This window comes from Rousettus aegyptiacus, unplaced genomic scaffold (genome assembly GCF_014176215.1).
Source record: "Rousettus aegyptiacus isolate mRouAeg1 unplaced genomic scaffold, mRouAeg1.p scaffold_m13_p_8, whole genome shotgun sequence".
In the NCBI taxonomy this organism is placed as follows: Eukaryota; Metazoa; Chordata; class Mammalia; order Chiroptera; family Pteropodidae; genus Rousettus; species Rousettus aegyptiacus.
Genome location: NW_023416311.1, coordinates 66,997,089 through 67,003,862, shown reverse-complemented (window position 1 = coordinate 67,003,862; position 6,774 = coordinate 66,997,089).

Here is a 6,774-nt window from a genome sequence, read left to right as displayed (position 1 = left end):
TCCCTTCAAACTCAGTTACCCCGGTTTAACTCCCAGGACGAGGCTCTAACAGCTCCCTCCACCCCCACCCCTTCGCCCACACCCCTCCTCCCTCTGGCTCCAACACACACTCGTCTATAGGGGCCGCTTTGCGATTTCAAACAGTTCTACATTCACATGTGGGTCACTGATAGCAACCTATATGCATGCACACAATCACAGTAGAGAAAACGGGAAATACAGGAAATGCCCCGGGTGGGAGCGAGGATGGGGGTGGGGGATAAGCTTTCGTCTCTACTCCCATTTATTCCCATTGAAACAGTACATTGACGCTCATGAAACTCACGTCCCTCCTGAAATAAGAGAAATGCTAAACGGGATTGAAAAAAGCTCTTCTGCGTTTCTGGGTTCAAAGAACACTAGACTGCTGAGTGCAAGAGAAAAGAAGAAAAACTTTGTGCCTAAAAACATTCAGAAACACACACAGAATCTCTTCTCCTGTCCTTCATCCCATCCCATGGGCTCAACTCACCCCATCCTAGATGTGGTCTTCCCCCTTCCACGCCCACCTCCTCCAGCCCGCACCCCAGATCACTGCGCTGCCCACAAAAATGCAGCCCAGATCAGAGAAGCAGCTGACGTCTGTGGCCGGCGTGACCCACACGCCACAGACCAGGCCCCGCGGGGGTGACCACAGGGCGGCCCCCAGGGACTGTACCGGGCGCACGGAGCTGCGCCCAAGCCGCGCGCGCCGCCGTGCCCGCGGGCGCCGCCGGTCCAAGCCCGCCAGGGGCGGCGGGAGAGCTGGGCTCGCGCCGGCTCCCGAGCAAATCGCTCTTCCAGGCACAACTTTTTTCCACATCTGCTGGCGGCTGCCGGGGTAGTGAGAGCAGAAGTCGCCGTTCCCTCACATTCCCAGCGTCCAGCACCCGTCCCGCTGCACCTCCCCGGCCCGTCCTCTTCCCTTCCCGCAGGCTCGGCGGGCGCGGGAGCGGAGTTCCCGCGCCAGCCGCCCTGCACGCAGCCAGGTCTCCGCCGGCCGCGACGGGTCCGCCCGCGCCCGCGCGAGGGTCCCCCGCGGCCCCACCTGGCTGCGGCTGCAGGCTTTCCCTCCCGCAGCGCGCGCGGGGTCCCGCGGCTCCAACTCACCCGCCCCGGCTCGGCGTCTCCGAGCCCGCAGCCTTCCCCAAGCCGGGGCTTCCCGTTACGCCTCCTCGCAGCCACCCCTCTCGGGTCCGCGGGCAGCTCCGGGAAGGAGGAGGAGGGAGGAGAGAGGAGAGGAGGGGGCGAGGGGAGGGAGGGGAGCGGGTCCACGGGTGGGGGAGGAGGAGCAGGCGAGGCGAAAGCGCCGACCTGGGCCGCCGAGGGGCTAGTACGGAGGGAGGAGAAAGAGGGGCGGGGGCAGAGAAAGAAAGAGGCCGCCGAGCCTCCCCGCCCAAGACCCGGCCCCGCGCCGCTGCCCAGTCACCATCGCCGCCTGCGTCCGGCTCCGGGGCCGGGCGTCCGGGGGGAGGGGTCGGGGCCCGGGGCTCTCCCGGCGCGGGGCGGGGCGGGGGCGGGGGGCAGGCAAGGCCCGGCCTCCGGAGGGGAGTGTCCTGCGGGGCCCGGGAGGGTGCAGGCGAAAGGGGATCCCCGGGAGGAGGGGCGGAGGCCCGGGAGCCTGGGAGTGGGTCACCGCGACCGCCCGGCGGCGACGGCGCCTCCCGGAGTCCTCGAGGGTCCCCAGAGCCGCGCCGCGGAACCTCCGGGGACAGTTTCAAGAAGTCGTCTCAGCAGCGCCGAGAGCGTGCACAGCCCGGAGGGGGAGGCGGGCAGCGGTGAAGTCAGAGTCAGGGTGAGAGGCTGGACTCCGGCCGAGAGCGGGCCCCGGAGCGCCCGGGGCACTTCCCCAGGCCGGGGCCCCAGGGGAAGAACGTCCGTCCGGTGGTCCCGGGGAATCCAACGCGGGAGAGAGGGCTGGGGCTGCCTGCTGCCCATCCTCGCCTTCCTCTGCCAGAGAGGAGGCTCCGGGCATCCGTGCTCCCTGAGTCTCTGGGTGAAGAAACTCAGTGCCAACAGTCACAAAGAATACTCGTAAATAGATTGCTTGGGGTACTGAAACATCTTCCCCTGCATTTCAAACACTGTCGGGATGAATTTCGAAGGCGCTTTGGCGGACGGTCTGAAAGGCATCCTTGTCCTGAGAGGGCACTCACTAACTTCCCACTACCACCCCCACGGTGGGAGCACAGATCACAGAATAAAACGGCCATGAATCAACGTGACAACATGCCTTGTGATTTAAATGGCGGTCCAGCATTTAGCCAAGCAACCCCTTCTTGTGTTTTCTTGCTGTCTAATTTGCTCTTCTCCCCAACTTCTCAACCTATATGGACACCTTTATCCATCCAGTCGCCTGAGCTCATATCCCAGCAGTCAATTTGAAACCTCTCTCCTCCATTACCAAAAGCTGCTCCCACTGATTCTTCACTTTTAAGGCCTTTCCAGTTGCCCGGTCTTTTCAAGACCACCTTACTGATGATTCTCAGTGTTCAGAGACTTCATGGTTTCAGTGGCATCCTCCTTGGTTTCCCCCTCTGGCATCCATCTGCACATAGTTCTAGAACACTGCTCAGGCAGCAGGCCACACTTACTGTTCTAGAAGCCGTCTGGGGCACTCTGACACAGAAAATTCTAAATTATTGAAAATTTTTTCTATTCAAACCCATCGACTTGTCGGTTTCCTGGAGCCTAGCTCTGGCCAACCCAGTATCCTCCTCTCCCTCCAGAATGTTCCATACTGTATCCATGTGGGAGTTGTTGATGCTCTTGCCAGAACTAGAATGTTCTCTTCCATTTTCTCCCACAGCCAAATCCTGGTTATCTTTATTAAAAATGAAGTCTGTAGTACATTTCTTCTATAAAAGGATGTGTGCGTTCTTCCCATTTTTGAAATCATACACTAGAAATAACAGGCTTATGGGAAAAAAGAGGGTTAGGAACCAACATCTCAAAATCTATGTAACATTGCAACCAGAGCACTAACAAAAACAGCAACCATTCCAAAAAACATACCAGCAGAGTTTATGAGCCATGTTAATTCCTAATAAATATTACAGTAAATATAAATATAGAACTTTACTTTTATAAAAGAGGTAAAGGTAACTGATGAAGAGATTAGAATTGTTTGAGGCTGCTGCGTTAGGAATATAAGTACAAAATGTACAAATAAGAAGTGAATGCCCCCCTCCCAGTAAGCCCTTCCAAGTTAGAGCTCATGGCCAAACCAATCCAAGATAAAGAACACAGGGTGACTGGGCACCAGGCACAGCACAGCACTGTATGTTCTCCACAGCTCACGTTCTCTTGTGTTTCGCTTGCAGCTGCTGTAACTTGGTGGTGTAGAATTTGAGGTGCTGAGAACAACTGCATGTCAATCAACACAACCACTTCATTTTACTAATATCCCTTCCCTACACATCAATCTCGGATGAGTTAATCTGTGTTACATATGCTCTCATTACAGAAACATGCTGGTAACAGAGCAGACTGTACTTAATTCTATGCTTAGAAAAGTAGACTGTACTTCATTTCACACATCTATTGAGCATTTACTATATGCCAGGGACTGGTGTAGACACTTGGGATAAATGGGCGAACAAAGAGAAAAACAAAAATGTCTGTCTTCATGGACTATGGGTATTTAACAGGGCATCACAGATGGTCTGTATTATTTGGTGGTATTATACATTTCATACATATGTAACTTGAATTGATGCCTCATGCATATTTTAATCTCTTTGGGAGCTAGAGTTGAGCCTTATGTCTTTATATCTTTCACAATGTCTGACAGTAAATACTTACTGGGAAATTTAAATTAGGGAGTTTACACTTATTTATACTCTGTGCAATTTAATTCATAGGAAACCACCTGGGAAACAAAGTTTTCTCAGAACCGTGTTTGTTGCTGTGGGCTAAAATCAAAGCAAGTATCTCAGATGGATCAATTGGATCTAAACAATAGATAAATTACACTCAACAGGAAGCAGGACATTAAGGACAGGAAGGGAAGGGAGAATAGAGAAGGAGAGAGATGCTAAATGGTATAGTTCAAGAAGAAAGTACCTGCTAAGTTCTCTGGAAAGGCAAACTTGGAGACAAAAGGATAATAACAAGGAACTTCAGATATTGTGAATGCTGCTTCTATCATGTGCTCCAGCCACATTTTCAAGAAACACTTACTTAAAAGGCATAAGTGAGGAGGAAATTATAAGAAATTAAAGGGAACCTGCCAAGTTTGGTCAAATGACAAGGAGGCCTTGGAAGAAATTAATTATGAACCACTGGATAGGTCATAAGGTAAAATTACTGTGGTGCCTGGCTAAAATGTTGTGCTTCTGAACTTACTTGCCTGTGCAGATCACTCAGTCCTCTGAACATTATACCCCACCTGGTATAACTTGCATCAACAAGGCTAAATATTTTTTCATGTGTGAACACTTTGTATTCTATTCTGAGTGTGAATCTGCTTGGAATTTAAGCAAAATATGCATTTAAAACATTTGATATGTTTTCATGATTGTCAGCATACTGAATATTGATTAATTTTGTTTATTCATCTTCATAAAAACCTACCTCTTAAATCCACTGCCCTCTCCCCAATTTTGAAAGATTAATATTTCCTTAAACTGTGAACACAGAATTTCGGTGCTAGAAACAAACTTGGAAATCAATGTCTTTTGAAAATCACATAAAAAAATAAACAATTTAAACTGAGAATTTCTTCAAGGAAACTAGCAAAATTGTAGTTCACCAATTGAGGTTCCTATGAAAAATCAGTCTCTTAAAATTATCATTCTGCCTTTTTAGTCCATGGATCTAATTGTACAAAGGAGCCATCTAAAAGTATAAGAATCCATTTTCCTTGACAAGTACATGCTAAGAAGTGACGGTTTTGAGCACAAAAACTTGAAGAGCTCTATTGATTAAAAAGGCCTCTAGGGATTAAAAATCAGAGCTCTGACCTATGTGAGACAGAAGCCACCTTATGGACCACAGAAATGGCCTGGCTAAAGTCTCAGTTTCTGCTTACAAGGGTGAAAATGAAGCCTGTAACTATTAAAGAAATTTCTCTGTTTTTGTTGTTGTTGTTGTTTTTACTGGAAGTCCATTAACAAAGTGCGAGGCTATCTGATGAATGAGGATAACGAAATGTCTCTAACTAAGAACAAATATTACAAGTGCTAATATGCACAAAAGATTTTCCAATAACCACATAATGGGAGGTCATTAGGACCAAGTCAGATACCCAGAGCCATGAGCTTCTAATAAAGAAAATCTTAATGATCTATAGAAAAGATGGCCTTTTTCCTCATGCATCTATTAAAGACATCGTTATTTCTGCATTTTAGAGCCTCAAAATATACTCTGGCTAAGTCATGAAAGAAATAAGTGCACAGAACTGTGGACATTTGCTTTCTTCTGGTGAAAGCTGAAGGTTGTTGGCCCCTTTTATCTTCCAGCCACAGCCTCTTGGCCTTCCTTTCTTCTATAAATGAAGCAATAGTTTTAATTTACTACTGACTTCTTCTAAAGAAATAGTCTGCTTTTCCGCCTGTAGTTCCCAAACTAGACTCTGGTGACTCTGGTTAAACTCAACCCAAGAAGGTGCTTCATTCATTTCCTTCTATTATGTCACCACTACCATAAACAAATCCATCTGGCCCTCATCCAATTGAGCTTACCCCTGAAGTGAGGTGGAAATTTCCATACAGTAAGAATGTTTTACTGCAACATTATAAGTTGCATGCAAATTTTGCAACATTCTTAGCTGCTCAACACATAAATGGAAAATTCAATTCACTGAATCTTTATTCACTCCAAATCTTCACCTGCAGACATTTTCCTGGATTACAAAACTATCTCGGAAGAGGTACAGTATACAAAGAAGCTTGGTGAATTAACTGTCTTAATGGTATTCACGACAGGCATAAAACCACCCAGAAAAAGCCTGCTTTAGCCCTTTATAACAACAATGCTGTGCATCTGGTCCCTGACTTGTGCTTTCAGGAGCTTTATCTTTTCCATTATAAGTTGTGTTGCTCTCAAAACCTCTAAGAGTAAGGTTTCACTATTACCCTCACTAGAATGAAATTTGGAAAATACTCAGCATGAGTCAATAGCAATGCTAAATGAGAATTTAAGGAAATAACTGCTGTTCTTTTGCATCGTGAAGAGGATACCTGTCCCTAATCTGGCCTAGACTGAAAAACCTAGTCTCCAATCTGAATGCCTTGCTTATAAGGAATGTTTTTTCTTTTACTCTCTCTTCCAGTCCTCTTCCTGGAAATGAGAAGTACAAACATGTATACTTGTAAGACTAGCAATTCTTGGGCACCCTATTTTCACATAGTGCTAGAAGGAGAAGATATATTATTGTCTACTGATAATAAAAATACTGAGGAATATTATAACATGTATTCTGCCTACTTCCAAATGGCCCTGGGATAACTTGTTATTTAAAACAACAGAAGAAGGTAAGAGATCCTCTTCCCAGAGTCCTGGTTTATCATCGGTAAGCATTAAATTTAGCTCTGGGCTTCCCGGAGTCAAGGCAAGAATGACATACGATGAATAATATAGTTCCCATGATCTGGTAAAAGAATCATAGTTGTTCTTCAAGTTAGGCAAACTTTTTCCTGGCACTAACTTCTAAGAGGAATTGAATCATGGAAATCATTACATAAGAAACACTGGACAATCTAAACTTCTAGGTGCAGCATCTTTACTGAGAGAAAGCAATAAACTCTTGCCCTG